Genomic DNA, 15453 nt, shown 5'->3' on the forward strand with positions numbered 1-15453 from the left:
AGTTTTAATATTACCGAGAGGCAAATATATGTAAGGGAGGTTCTAGTGCATTTGCAAGCCGAGATTGCACGTGTAACTGCCTCCCACTCTCTCCCTCCTCCCACGCATAAATCCCAATGTAAGGGCGAATGAGAGGGAAATCTAATAACGACTAACAGTCCGCGGAAATCCGGAAAATATGATTTGATATTCTTCAATAAGTAATTAAAGTTTAAATAATTAAGTTTAAAAAACTGCAGTGTTTTATAATAGTATCAATTAAATGCTAAATTACGCTAATGCGCTTAGTGAATTCGTTATAAGATATTCCATAAAATTCTTTCAGCTACAGTGATAATATATCAGAGTATTAGTTGAACCTAACAATTTGTACAATTACCGGGAATATGTGACAATAGTGGAAAATTATATTACACTGGTAATAATCGACTCAATGAGGTGAGTAGGGTGTCAAAGAAAAAGTGTAATCATAGGAAATATAGGTTGGAAAATGCGACAGCTCCTACTTATGCCGTAACGACTTTTTATGCATGAATATTGCATAAGAATCGGACAAGCACAAGCACCATTTATGATTTTAAATGCTTAAGTGGTATTTACAATTTCTTTAGTTTCTCTACATACTATAAAACAAAGTCGCTTTCCGCCGTCTGTGCGCTTCCATCTTTTAAACTACTTAATTGATTTTATTGCTGATTTTAAAATTGAATTAATATTTTATTTTATTTACTTTAATTGAATAAAATTGAATTATTTTAAAAAATAGCTGATCACTCGATTCCTTTATTATTACTTATAGTATTTTTTTTTTGTTATTTGTTAACATATAATGCGTTAATGTAATTAAATTGTTGTACTTTTGATAAATGTTTGTTTTTTATATTAAATTTTGTTTTTTTTTTTTTAATTTATCAACGCGCCCTGCATTGCAGGATGTGGTTACGTGGATTCAAATTACATTATTTGTAAGAGTTACGTTATGCTACAAATTATGCTTTTGAAATATATTTGTCACAACCGTATTTAATGAGATTCAGGATTTGATCCTGAAATTTGATCCACTAGGAAGGACATAGGTTACATTTTTATTCCTAACACTTGACGACTAATCCCTAAGAAGCTTTGCGCCCCCACCCCCTACCAGTAGTATCTTAAATTTATGAAGGTATGCTTAAAAAATATAAATTATTTGATATTTTAATTAAACAGTTAATAATCTGATATCCGTTTTTTATAATCATAATAAATATAAATATATTTATTAAAATTATAATTCATTATAATTTTAATAAATATATGATCTCCTTTCCTGTAAACCTTGATATGGAATAAAATATTAAGAACAAATTTTCCGAATCAGTAGTGAAAGTAATATTGACTTTGGACCAACTTAATTTTAAGAATAATATATTCCATAGGTATTGAAGGTAAATTTAATTATTTTCCAAAATATAAGCAAAAAACATTGTGATTATTGACTTCTTATATGGAAGTAGTTTTTTTATTTGGAAATCAAAAATTTACTTGAATTAATGACAAAGTATTTCCCTTTAAGAGTCAAGAACTAAAATACGAATTGCCTAGGACAACTAGACCTTTAAACGTTTAATATAACTTGGATTAAAAACATTTTTCGTATTAAGCCTCAGTGCGTTCCTTTTAAAAAGTATTAACTATCTACATTAAAAGAAATAATGTTTGTGATATTTGTACTAGTACTAGCTATGTACATAGGTCAGTAGTTAAGACTTTGTGCAGTACCCGTCCAGGTGGTTACTACTGACTCATCATTATTTTACAGGATTTGCATGGATTTTTCTGTTGCGTTTCGAGGAGCCCATGTAAGCAGGTCACCATTACCAGCCACACCACACCACATACAGTCAGGCGGTCTATTCGATCGTCAATAATCTTAAATACTTGAAATAATTACAACTCAGTTAATCAGTACTTCAAACGTTTTTATTACTCTTAGATACTATTATGATAACGTCGAATCACATTTAAATAGTAGTTTATTACTATATGATATACTTTATGTAATAAATAGATTAAATATAACTTATAAGAAATTATGTAAATAAGAACGTCTATCACGAGTAACAAAATAAACGTGACCGTTTCATTAACAATGTTTATGTTATTAGCTTAAGATTTTTTATCTCTTTCACACTTTTTAAGAAAAATATTTACACATGCTGTGTGAAAATATTTAGATATATTAACACGTGGTTTCTAATCGTAATAACGTTATATAATAATAGTCTTTGGCGACGAAATTTTTAAATTAAACATTATGTTAAACTAGTTGACAAATGTGGTCTCCTTTATTTTTTATATTTAAAGTATATAATTACGCTTTATTGATTTGTGTCATTTTGTCTCTACGTAGCGCGTGCTGAGTTGCTTGGCAACGCGTCACTGAAGCAAGATGGCGCGGGTGACGTCAGACCAAGGGACGAGGGGCGGAGGTACAAGGTCTTGCGGCCAAGCGTGTCACTTCCCAATGAAAAAGAGGCCTGAGACCCGAAAGAGGGCTGTCCTTGGAACGATCTTGCGGAAGGTAAAAGTGTAAAGCAATTCTTTTTGTTTGATACGTGAAAACAGAAAAAATCACCGCCGTGCCGTCTACTATAAGGTTTACGATCGCGTGACAGGTGGAAATGACATCAGCGGTCCTCTCAGTTTGTTTGGCTTTTGAGTGCCATCGCACAGCCGTTTGACCTATGTCAAGTTCAGTGAAAGCGAAACTTGTTAGGTTCTCAATATTCTTGTGTCAGATTTTGTAATAATGAACAACCTACGCATATCTTTCAAGTATTTGCTTGGAATAATTACAATTGCGTAAAAAAATATCACACGAAGTCCTAATTAAGACATAATCCCCTTAATATCCTTAGTTATGAGTGTATTAGGATTTACAGTTAATGAAACTCAACGAACAATTGTTTTACGCAGAAATGAACCAAGTGACCGAGTGTCGTCCGTTAGCCATTAGAGCGATGAGTCGATGACAATTGTACATGACGTCACCCACGCACACATGCACTTCCCCGCGCGTATTACACTGATAAGGAAACCGCAAATGTGTGTATACAAACACAAGTGTGGGTTTGAAAGATTACATTCGCCGTTTGTTGTTGAGATCCTAATGTTTTTAATTGGTCGTGTAGCATATTCATTATAACATCGAAACTTAATGTTTTATTTTTCATCATGATGTATTTATGCATTGTTCAAACGCTTTATGTATTCGTATAATATGTATATTTCCACGAAACCCTTTGTCCTTGATATTATAATGTTTTGTTAAACAGAATTGAACGGCGACCTAAGGAATAGTTTTGTCCAGTAATGTCACATTAAGTGAATTTTTCATAGAAAAATGATAAGCAGGAAAAAATTTGGTATTTTAATATTTTGATTAAATAGTTAATGATGTAATATACTGCCAAAAAGAAATATTCAATATTACTGCTTGGTGGTATATATTTGATGTGTGGGTAGTAGGTACCCGACGGGCTTGCACAAAGATCTAACACTAACTTTTTTTATATTATAACGTTTATATAAACTAAAAAAGACAGACCGATTATCTAAGTCTAGATATATGTGTATATTTGCAGCAGTATATGATACTACTTAATTACCATTTACTTGTCCTAAGCATATGTATTTGTTATTATAGAACTTATAGTAATTTCTCATTACACAGCAAAAATTAGCCATCACATGAATGACCGAAATAGTTGGTTATCGAACGAATTAATAATTATAAAAAAAAAACGATAAATAAATATGGCAAAAATTAAAATAAAAGATAGAGTTTCATTGAAAAAGCAATATACAGAAAGGAAATATATAGTGCACGCGCCACGCATTCAAAAAGGTGTAGAGATACGGCGGACAGGGTCATGACGGTCTAAGAAAACTTTATGCCGTTTGCTGGCGTGGCATACGAGTCGGTTTTATCCCGAAAAAAATGATTTTCACGGGTAACTAGGCACTATCGAGTCGAGGTGTTTCCTGTCGATGTTATTAGTGCCTCTTAAAACAAAAATTTCCATAGCCGACTCTTCCGTCACCCACGTCACGTCTCGAAATGAAATGTCTTAATGTTGCGCTAATGTTTTCTATTATATATAAACCTACTTCCTGCTACCGATTCCACGTTATGCAAGCTGGTAGATATACTTATGCTAAAAAATACATTAAATTGTATAAATTATGCATAAGTATCTAAAATTAAACAAACCTTGTTCTTGATAAATTTATTAAAACTAGGACACTGTCTAATAACGATCTATCAAAATAGATTATATAAAATATAATATAAAATAATTATAGTAATTATGAAAGTGGTCAGATATACTCACAGCGTTGACCTTGTTTTAGAATCAGAATATTATTAATAATAGAAGTAATTTTAATAAAAGACGACATATATATTCATATGAAGTAATTACCGTACGCATAAAATATAAAAATAATGTTGATTAAATCTTGGGCTTTTAATTTTACGACTTGCAATTAAAAATAAAAAGATTTATTTCGAAATTCAAATACTCATTCAAGAATTGAGTACACATATATTTTTTTAATACTATTATATTTATAAAACTGTTATTTAATCGTGTTTCGCATCGAAAACGTATATTTAAATACATATAGCTATATTATATATGAATATATTATGTTAGTGTTATTGGCTATTAGCTTCATTCGTTGTCTCATGTACTGGTTTGTATCGCACGTAGAATATGTAATCAGGTCTGGATGGCTTTGAACTTGTTAATTGAACCTTTTCAATGTTCTCTAGTGTATTGTGTAAATATATTTGTTAATATCGTGCGGTTTTATTGGATTTGTGAGAAATATCATATTTACTGATTGGATTTTTTAACTTCACTATTATTTTAGTATATTATAATTTATGGAACTCTACTTTTCAGAGTTTAACCAATTTTAGGAGCTACTTTTACAATATAGTACATATCAATTATTACAATTTTGGTGAGTCTTTTCAGGGTACTACAAATGACGTAGTAATTGTTTTTGATGTCGATAGGTCACTAACCTGCCTCGGTAGTTAAAACGTGAAATGAAAAGATTTAACCAAAATATTACTACATTTGTAGGTACGTTTAATTCAACTTAACTCGTTACATAAACATGTACTTACTCATACATCTACTTCTTTAAAAGCAGGATGTATTTGTCAGATCTATAGAGCATCGTAATAGTATTCATAATTTGCCAAACGATTTGATATTTTATCCTCATGGAATAACATTGAGAGTTGTACGGCACAACTGTGTACTCCCATTGTAACTGATAAGGTGTTAGGTCAGACCTTTGTTGAGATTACAATGTCGATTCGAAATTTTCAAAGTCTGGTGTCTCTTATGATGCTAATAACAAAAGATGGAGTCTGATTTGATATTATCAGGCGGCGTGCGGTGGATGTTATTCCTCGGTTATACTTACGTTATTGAGTTGGAGTAATTTATTTTTAAATGCAATCGACCATAATAATGTTTTTTTTTTAACGCCTACAACAGTCTGGAATTGCTTTCTTGTACCTTTTTAAGTGGGTACTTCGAGATGCTGTTTCACCAAAAAATTCGAGACATGTAACTATAAATTAATATAACATCTAAACATGTTATTAAAATAAATAAAACAAATAATGAATGTTATAATTTTAATTTTATATTCGATTAACGAATATTACATTTATGAATAGATATCTCCAACGATGTGTGTATATGGTGACATCCATCTTATTAGAATTCTGGAGACACTACAGCTTATGAGACTTTGAACACTTCTACGAATTTACAATTGAATCCAAACACAATCATAAAATATGTTGTCGTGTAAGAGAGTGCGAAATCAAACATGCCAAGATCGCTGTTTCTTCCAATCCCGTGATGTCGTAACGGGCATTTGTTTACGGGGCACGGGCACCCGTCTGACCCGAAACACGAAACTGTGTCAAGCAGTTTATTCAATCTGCCGCTTGTGAGACTCTCATCTAGATTACAAGCGAAAAAAAGACCTATATTCAAGATGATAAAGTGCCATTTTCTAGAATGTGGCTCATGGGGAACGTTTCTACTTCTTTGGTTAGTTTCTGCCCTTGAATGTGGACCTAACGATGTGTTTAAGTAAAAGTGAAGAAATTTTGTATTTTTGATCCAATTACTTTTTCTCCGTTTGACCGTTTTTGAAGATATATTGTGTTCTAATAGGAGAAAAACAATTAAAAATAAATACAGGGAGAAGTTTCTCATTTTTTCATGAATATATATATATTATTAAAAGTATATTTTAAGGGACTTAATTTTTTTTTATGGGTCGAAGCAGCGTCTTCTTTCTACGCCAGGCCGTGTACTATTGAGTTCTTGAGGCTTCACATGTAATATTTCTGTTACAAAAACAGGTACTTACTAAAAACATCAAGCAACAAATTATTAAAACTTATATTACAAATCCGAAAGTAACTCTGTCTGTATGTTCCACTCAACGGCTATGCCCCGGAATCCATTGTGATGAAATTTAGTAAGGAGCAAGTTGAAGCCCCTAAAAAGGACATAAGCTAACGTTGCTATTTATATAGCACATTTAATTTAACCCTCGAGGAGATAAATATGGAGATGAAGATGGAAGTGCTTGGAGTTTTATAAATCTCACATAAGTAAAGCCGCAGGATCAGCTAGTAAGTAATATGCATAATACAAATAACTATGGAAACGAAGACGTCCATGTTTATATTCCTGATTTTTATAACTTTGTTCGCTTAGAATATTTCATAATACATCCAATTGTATCATTTTAAAATTTGCCACAAAACACTCACAAGAAAATAGAATATTTTTGTAATTAATTAGATGTATGTTACTAATGGTATGTTATATTAGAAATTCGGTTATTTTAACCAGAATTTAATACGTTAGCAGATGTTACCATTAGATAGGTTTGCCCTAATAAGTGGCAAATTCATGGATTAATCTTAACGCTTCGGTAACGAAACTCGTCGCAAATCCAGTGTACGTGGCATCCACGCTTGGAAACGGATTACTGTGTCCCATCAACCGTGATATACGTAGATAACATACGTCACCATCGAACAGCCTGTCAATGTTTATTGAGCGTTTCATTGAAATTAACAGAATATTTACCTGCAAAAACATTTTTCGTGACTAATTATATTATTAGATAGTTATATAACCCCAACTTTTTCCAATACCTATGTACCTATATTGATTTAAGTAAATTTAATTAATTATTACTATTACATGTAGTCTACCATCTTTCAAATAAATTTAATATGTAAATATTAAATATTGCATAGAATATGTATTTACATTCTATTTATTTGAGCCTGCGGACACAGTTAACAAAAAGTTAGTTTAAATACTTACATAATTTGTATTTAGCGATTAGCGATTAACAGCAGCTGTTTACTGTTGTCGATTTAAAATTATATCAGTGTTTTCTAATCTAAGTTAGATAAAAATATAATATTTTGCATAATATAAGTCATTCAAAATGATTGCCTAATTAAAAATATAAATTACATAAAATAAAGAGGAGAAAAGTTGCATAACAAGATGCATTTTAATAAAATAAAATCAAGTAAAAGCGAACGCACCGCACGCCGACATGCTGGCAACATTGAACGCGCGAAAAAAAGCAAATGGCCGCCGCCAAGGTCGTAAGAAGCTGTCCTAGTCACGGAGGGCATTTACATTTTTTTATAATCGCTTCAGGAGTTTTGCAAAACAGGCTTGTTTTTAAATTAATGCCTCATTTCTTAACAGAATCGTTTTGTATCGTTTTGGGTCCATTGCATCTTCTTCGTATAAACGATTATTGGTAGTGCCACAATCGAGTTAACTAGTTAATGGTTTTATGTTATTTTATCATATTCATAGATGATTAAACTGGACTTGTGGGTTTTAATGTGGTCATATGAGTTTGAGCTTCGGTCATACATTGATACGGAATTATATTATTGGCTTTCAAGAAATATAGTATGTGAGCCGATAGAGAAACAGGAGATCTATAAAGTCACACACACACGAACAATGTAAAAATATTAATGAGGAAATAGATTTAAATAAAAAAAATGTTAGTTCACGTATAATATGGAAATTTTATGACTAACGTGCCTGTGCCGCATGTAACGTTTACAATGATCAAAAGTGTAAAATAGTTGTTTGTTTAATAAAACCTTTTTTTTTTTAAATATGATTGGAATATAAATATAACGCGATATATTTGCTACACTAAATAGCTAACAAAGTAAGTACCTATGTCTATAAATTTTGGATGTGGAATTTAATAACTAGTACTTTTTTTGATGTCGTATTGATTTCAAACTTTGTTAGTATATATTATACGAATAATAGGCACTAAAATAATTTGGTACAGTCAAGTGTATCTGCTGATAGAGGTGGATATTACATTTATTCAATAGCGACCGATTAAACCCGCCTTGTTTTGGCTGAAAGTTCATGTTGTTATACTAATTTACACAGATACAAAACTATTTTGATGACTTGTTGTAGTCTTTTATAATAGATCTACACGATGATTTTTGTTTGTCAATAAGTATAATTATTTATTAGCATATCGGTTTAGTGAATATTTTTTTATTAAGAAAGTTTATTGATAAAATTATTTATTTAATACAGATAGTATCTCAAAATAAAAAATATAATATTTATGGGGTAATATAAGATAAAAAGTTCAAAAACGAAATATAACGATAAAATCGAGACGGCACTATCTACTATCGATATTACGAGTTGCCTTGCAAAACCAGAATCATTGTGGACCCGTTTGAGAAAAAAGTTAAAAACCTTCGTGCACTACGCGACGATCGCATGGGAACGGAACGCATCTTCTGAAACAGTTTTGTATAGCAATTTTGGACCCTGCATCGATGCATTACAGAATATTTTACTTGCCAGTATAAAAAAAATGTTGGCCATTCCGTAAACGGTCACCCGCACCTGCCACTAGACACAACTAGATGTTCTAGAACAGGATGGTGGAATTGACATGCTTTTTTAATATAAAGTAGTGTATCGACAATGGATAATGTCTTCGTAGACAGCGAAACTGAATTCTGTGTCGGAAATTCTATGCCTCCTTTAATTATAGTTGTCTATGTGTAATTTAATTTGATCGTACGCGGATGAAATATTTGAAATTGATACTTTATATAACATAGACAACTGTAAGCCTAACAAAATTTTAACAAAAAATAATATTTAAAATTTTTGTTCCGATTACTTTTTTTCTTTAATTCTGTTGTTCATAACTCGTTCAGGTCTTCCTATAGTTTCATGATGTTGAAAAAAACAGACTTACAGGGTTATTTACGAATTTGTAATAGATTAGATCTCGTTCTCAGTGGTGAATGCAGAAATCGTTTGGATGTAAAAATTGTATTACTGGAGAATAAAAACATATAAGATGCTACAGAGCACTGGGACGAGCCCTTTGACCAACAAAGTTACATATTTTACAGACCGCAATATATACCATAATATAATATAAATTCTAGAAGATAATTTTTCTACCATTTACGTTCCTGTTTAATATTAATTCAACATTATTTCACGGTTCGATGTAAATAAATAAAATTGTAAAAAAAATCTTGTTCGATAAGTAAAACTTTTATTTAGTTAAATAAATTCGTTTGTGCAACACATTCATATAATATCACAAAATATTTAAATTTATACTTCTCTTTCGACAAAAACTAATAAATTAAATGTATAACCAATGTTTTTTATTTGAATAATCTGAAATTAGAAAATAAACCGGTAATTAGTTTGAACTATGCAGTTTTATGTATATTTTCTTACGAATCGATTTTAATTTATTTATTTTTATTTATTCCGTATTTGAAATTAAACAATTATAGAATGTTTAACTCTTCAAATAAAACTTTAAAATTCGTACGTATATCATATCTTGCGAATTTATCTGAGAGTTTTGCTCTGTAGAGCTATTCTGTAAGAACAAATTCTCACCGCAGAACACAACCGTGGTATGTCTGAAAGAGATATACAACATTAACAATAATGATTATAACATATAAATAAGATATACAATAGCGTTCACGCTCAAAGTACTTTATAGTAAACATTTATTCGAGAAAAACTAATGTCATTTTTGTAATGAGTTACAATTTACAACATACACGTACTCCTTTTTAAAAAAAATACAAATAGATAATATATATATGTATAATTTATATGGAAAAATTTAATTCATATTGGATCTATAATAATTAATCAGGTTTATTAAAAAAAATATTGTTTTAAATCAATGCAAATTAAGGATTCGTATTTATGGATTTTGATAGATTAACTGATTGATTATTGTTGATTTTTTCAAGAATTGTACTTAATATATTTAAGTTGTGATAACAATTTACTTACAATCCTTACTGTTTTAAAATACATTTATAAATACATACATTTAACTCTACATTCAAAACTACCCGTCAAAACAATATTACAATAATAAATATTAAAATACTGGCTTATGTCTTAACGTACACATATATAATGTTTATAACATAACAAAGTTAAAGTTAGCTAGAAAACAGAAATCTGAATATAAAACATGTGTATATACAGACATTCCGAGATTAATAGATAAAATCCAGATCGTCTATAAAGATTTGCTCTTATATCTTAAGAGACTCTGTCGAGGCGAGTAAAAATATTATACTTAATAGCTGCTTTTACTGTGACACTTAATTGCTTCAGACCGGTCCGAGTTCTCTTGGTAGCAATGACTTGAAATTACTACCCGTGGCGATGCATCTGCACTGTGCCTGATTAACTAAACGCCTAGGATCAAAATGTTGAAAAACTAGCAAGGAAAGCAACGCTCGGAAGATACTGTGTTCTTTATTAGCTAGATCGTTGGCGACATTGAAATAATATGTGAAGAAACATATCGTTAATAAGAGAATGTTGTTAATTTGTTTATGTTTAAGAATTTTTGAAAGGCATAATTAGAAAACAATTAAGTTGTTCGTATCATATTATTTGAAATGACGATGAACTTACAATTATTTAAAAAAGTAAATTTCATTGAAACATCATAACAACTGAGTTAAATATATTTTGTTTTGAGTCGTTTAATAATGTGAAATGAGCCTTATAATTTTTCTGAAACTTATTTAATTTAGTAGTTTATTAATATACGAATATTTGCATGGATTTTAAATAATTGTCTATTGTTTTATGTAAATATCAAAATTATATTTTAAATTATCATGGATAGGTTCTGTACCATAGACATTTTAAAATTGTTACATAGATGTAAGTACTGCCGGTAATTTGCCGGTTCTTCACGGCAGAATCTACTTTCCGAACCGGTGGCAGATTTACATTTAATTTAATACTGTAACATGACGATACAAAAGTGTTTTTATGAGCCTATTTGAATAAAAAATATTTTTATTTTGTCTATTGCGATTTGCGATTCGGGTCTAAAATTTGTTTATCTTCGTTATAACAGTTACTCGTCAATGTATAAATCAAAACGAATATTCGTATATCGTTTGAGATTAATGTACTATAACATCGTTTGACCGATTATTATGAATTATGAAATTTGCTAAAATACTAGTAGTATTTCTCCGTTGTCACTCGCCTCAATATAACAACACAGCACATCAACTTGTATAGACCGTTCAACTGATCGACAAGACAATTGTCGTACAAGAAGATATCTGCCAGGTTTTATTAGTGTCTTAAAAGGACTAATATTTTTCCTAAATTCATTATCAGTTCTTTGTTACATACTTATACACGAGTCAAGCTGAGTTAATATTGTGCGTGTAAATTGTTTTTTAATTAAAAAATTAAATACGAAACTCGTAATTATTAAAGTGTTTATAGTAGTAAGTACATAACTATATACACTTCAAAAGTTAGTTTTGTAAATTATCAAAATATTTTATCTCAAACTTAAGCTAAGCTCGAGGGCAAATCTCGGGCGACATCTATTTACTAATAAATAAGATGTTATTCCATTTGGTTTACAGATATATTTATATTTTGCCCAGTGGTTAAAAAAGTATAATTTTTGCTTGGATTAAAAACACTTACACATTGTGTACTCGAAGAAAATTTTATTTACTGCGTCTGGTAACTATGACATAATCTATCTATATCTATAAAAAGATAGCTTTTTCTTTTGAACGCGTTCATGCAAAATCCTCTGAAAATGTTGACATGAAATTTGTACCATTACATTCATCGTGTTTCAGAGAAGGTTTTTGGCTGAACATTATAACATAATATACAATATAATTCAACATATAACGTGGCCAAGACAACAAGTGGCCGGGTCTGCTGGTTTTATATATAAATAAGCGTACATAAAATTTATATACTGCGTAATGAAATGTCTAACGAAATGCATCATCAAATGTAATAAACACATTATTAACATTTAAATAAACTACAAATATACGAAAAATCTATATAATTTTAAATAATATAAATTTACACATATTAATATGACCATATAGCTTATGTCGTGAAAAACAATAGTATATTTTTTAAATAATCTCTAAATGTTTTGATGTTTAAAGCAACAATATTACTGATTATTAATATGTAATTATCTTTATCCTTGAAAGTACTTTAAACGATTCGCTTTTTTAATCTACTTTTTAAGATACCTTTACATGAACAGATAATTAAGCGTACAAAATATCATAAAGTGAATGGTGTAAGACATTTGTATCGCACAAAGAGTATCGGTTAAAACCTACAACTATTTAATAAAAAATATAAATAATAATAAGTAGAATATTGTATTCGAATAATATATTTTTTTGTATATATATATGTATATATGTAATGTACCTTATAAGGATGCTTCATATATAATAAATATATTATTGCAAGGATACATCATGGAAATATTTTTATAGATACGAGCGATTTTTCCTTCTGTCCGAAGATTCGTCGCAAATATATGCCGCTTAGAGTCCTTCACATATTTTTTTCATATAAAAAACGAATTGATTGTTTTTTATTTATCAAATAGACTAAATTGAACTGTCGAGAAATTTTCTTAAAAAAAACCAAGTACAATTCATTCATAACATACAAAAAAGTGAACTAAATTGAATCAATAAGTGCCTCCTATACAATTCAAGTCCGCGTAGACTGACATCGAGAATGCTAACAGCTTTTCCTTATTAATAAAGATTTTTCTCGGTAATAAAGTCTGTATTCCACAGTGACACACCGATACGCTACGTACTTCGTTTTTTATTAAATTATATTCACATATAGCCGATTAACGATAATTTGAGACTACTGTAGAGTAAGATACTATGTGTCTATGTATTACCGAAGTCCTGTCTTCAAACCCCAGGCCAGGCCAATCAATCGGTTTTTGACAAAAAAGATTCAGTAGCAGACCGGAGTCTTGGAGTTGAATGTAGGCCGTATTTACACTCCAGGAAATAATAGGTTCATATTCGGGCAAGACCAAATGAGCTGTTAGTGTACTCAATTTGTCTATAAAATTATGTTAAATTTCTGTCGACTAAATAATCAGCAGCTTGGTACCATCCATCTATCAACCCGCATTCGAGCAGCATGGTGGAATATGCTCCAAACCTTCTCCTCAAAAGGAGAGGAGGCCTTAGACCAGCAGTGGGAAATTTACAGGCTATTAATGATGTTGTATGTTGTGGTGGTACTATAAGTTTTCAAGCCTCCTTTTATCAGGGGAGAAGCAAACAGAGAAGAACCAGCACCACACCAGAAAGAAGAATAAGCAATAATGTTTTACTTTCCTTTTTTTATGTGTGTAGTGTATTAAGGTTAAAACGTTAATTATTGTCAATGGTATAATTTTGACGTATGACGTGTTATCTTTTCGAGTGGGCCACGGGAACGTATTTAACGTGTTTGCGCCGTGATTTCGAAGTAATTTAGCTATCGCGAGTACAGTGGGGTTTTCACAGCTATGGCAATCAAGAAAACTTTATTATTATAACATTTAAATTTCAACAAAATAATGTACTATATTTTCACGACATTAGATATTGTGCAGTTTATATATATTATAATTGTAGTAACTAACAAAATAAAATAAAGTAAACACATACCTAATGATTATATCATTAAACTATTTACTTTATTGAAGAAATATATAAAGTTATACGTTGGAGTTAATAACGTGACAAATGCAAATTCTACAAAGATTCTTGAACGATTATTTCTTTTATTTACAAAATCCATGGCCGTAGCTAGGCTACCTGCCTTCAAAGGTATTTCCTCGGCTGTGGAATGAGATCATCATAATCTGCGACAGCCTTCAGTCCTACCGGTCTAACATTTTAATGAGGTCTATTGTGAATTAAGTAAACATTACGCATATACGGAACAATATAGTGTTGACATTATAGTTATTCGAAATCCTTATTTTTATACAATTAGCCTTTTTAATATTATCAGAAATAATATATTAATTTAGTTTGTGCATGTTATAAACAGCATTCATTTATAAAATATCTAAATGATGATGTCAGAAACGGGAACGATTTGAGCTTGTATTTTTCTCGTTTTATTGAAGTAAATTTACTTTAACGAGCAAAGAAAACATTATTTTTAAAATAAAATAAAACTGTACTTTCATAAACAAAATATATATTGCACGAAATAAAATCATTCGATTGATTTAACGAAAAATAATTATACATCATTTTTTTTAATAATTTAAAATTATCTTTCAATTTAATGTATAAACAACCTTGTAGTGGATGAGGCATTTGATTCACCAGTTAACAGTAACACATAAGGGCATTGTTCCTACACATAAAAACACAGACGATGTGACGTCAGCCTTACACAAAGTAACACAAGACATCGCCTATGCCTATTACGAAATGGCGCCAAAACTATTCTTACGAGGTTAAAATAATCAACATAATCCAAAGCATTAATAAATAGAAATTGTATCACATTTGTTAATGTACAGTTGTACATAGTTGTTTTACAGATTAAAAATTTGAAAGATTAATATGGAATTTGGATTATTTCATTAAAAAAAATTAACTGCTGTTTTTACTCTACATAAATATTTAAAACAAGAATCTTGTGTATTTTGTTTATTTTAACAACAATATTATTGTTGCTTGAGAGAGAAATTGTGTTATGCCTTAAACATCTTTATTATTTTGACGACTCAATTATATAATGCTTTTATAAAATACCTGTTAATATTCTTGAAAAAAATGTTTGCTCAGCACTCGATGGAGGAGCATTAGGACAACGTACCTGGAATAAAGGAAAAACTATTAAATTATATAGGAAATAAACTAGTTACGGTGTTAGAATAAAAAATGCATTTCAACAGGAAATGTAAAAACGCGGCTAGGAATATTGA

The 15453-nt window shown here is 30.1% G+C and overlaps 1 protein-coding gene across 8 annotated transcripts in view; it reads right to left on the minus strand.

Annotated features, from left to right (window-relative positions):
* LOC113401431 (myocyte-specific enhancer factor 2) overlaps window positions 1–15453 on the minus strand; it is a 127118-nt gene that overhangs the window by 19378 nt on the left and 92287 nt on the right. Inside the window, exon 2 of one of the 8 annotated variants that reach the window (XM_064220236.1) lies at window positions 15281–15344. The exons of the other annotated variants lie outside the window; for them this stretch is intronic. The gene's annotated coding sequence lies outside the window, so the exon portion shown is untranslated. The remainder of the gene's footprint in view (window positions 1–15280; window positions 15345–15453) is intronic. 8 annotated transcript variants of the gene reach the window in all.

This window comes from Vanessa tameamea, chromosome 2 (assembly GCF_037043105.1).
Source record: "Vanessa tameamea isolate UH-Manoa-2023 chromosome 2, ilVanTame1 primary haplotype, whole genome shotgun sequence".
Classification (NCBI taxonomy): Eukaryota; Metazoa; Arthropoda; class Insecta; order Lepidoptera; family Nymphalidae; genus Vanessa; species Vanessa tameamea.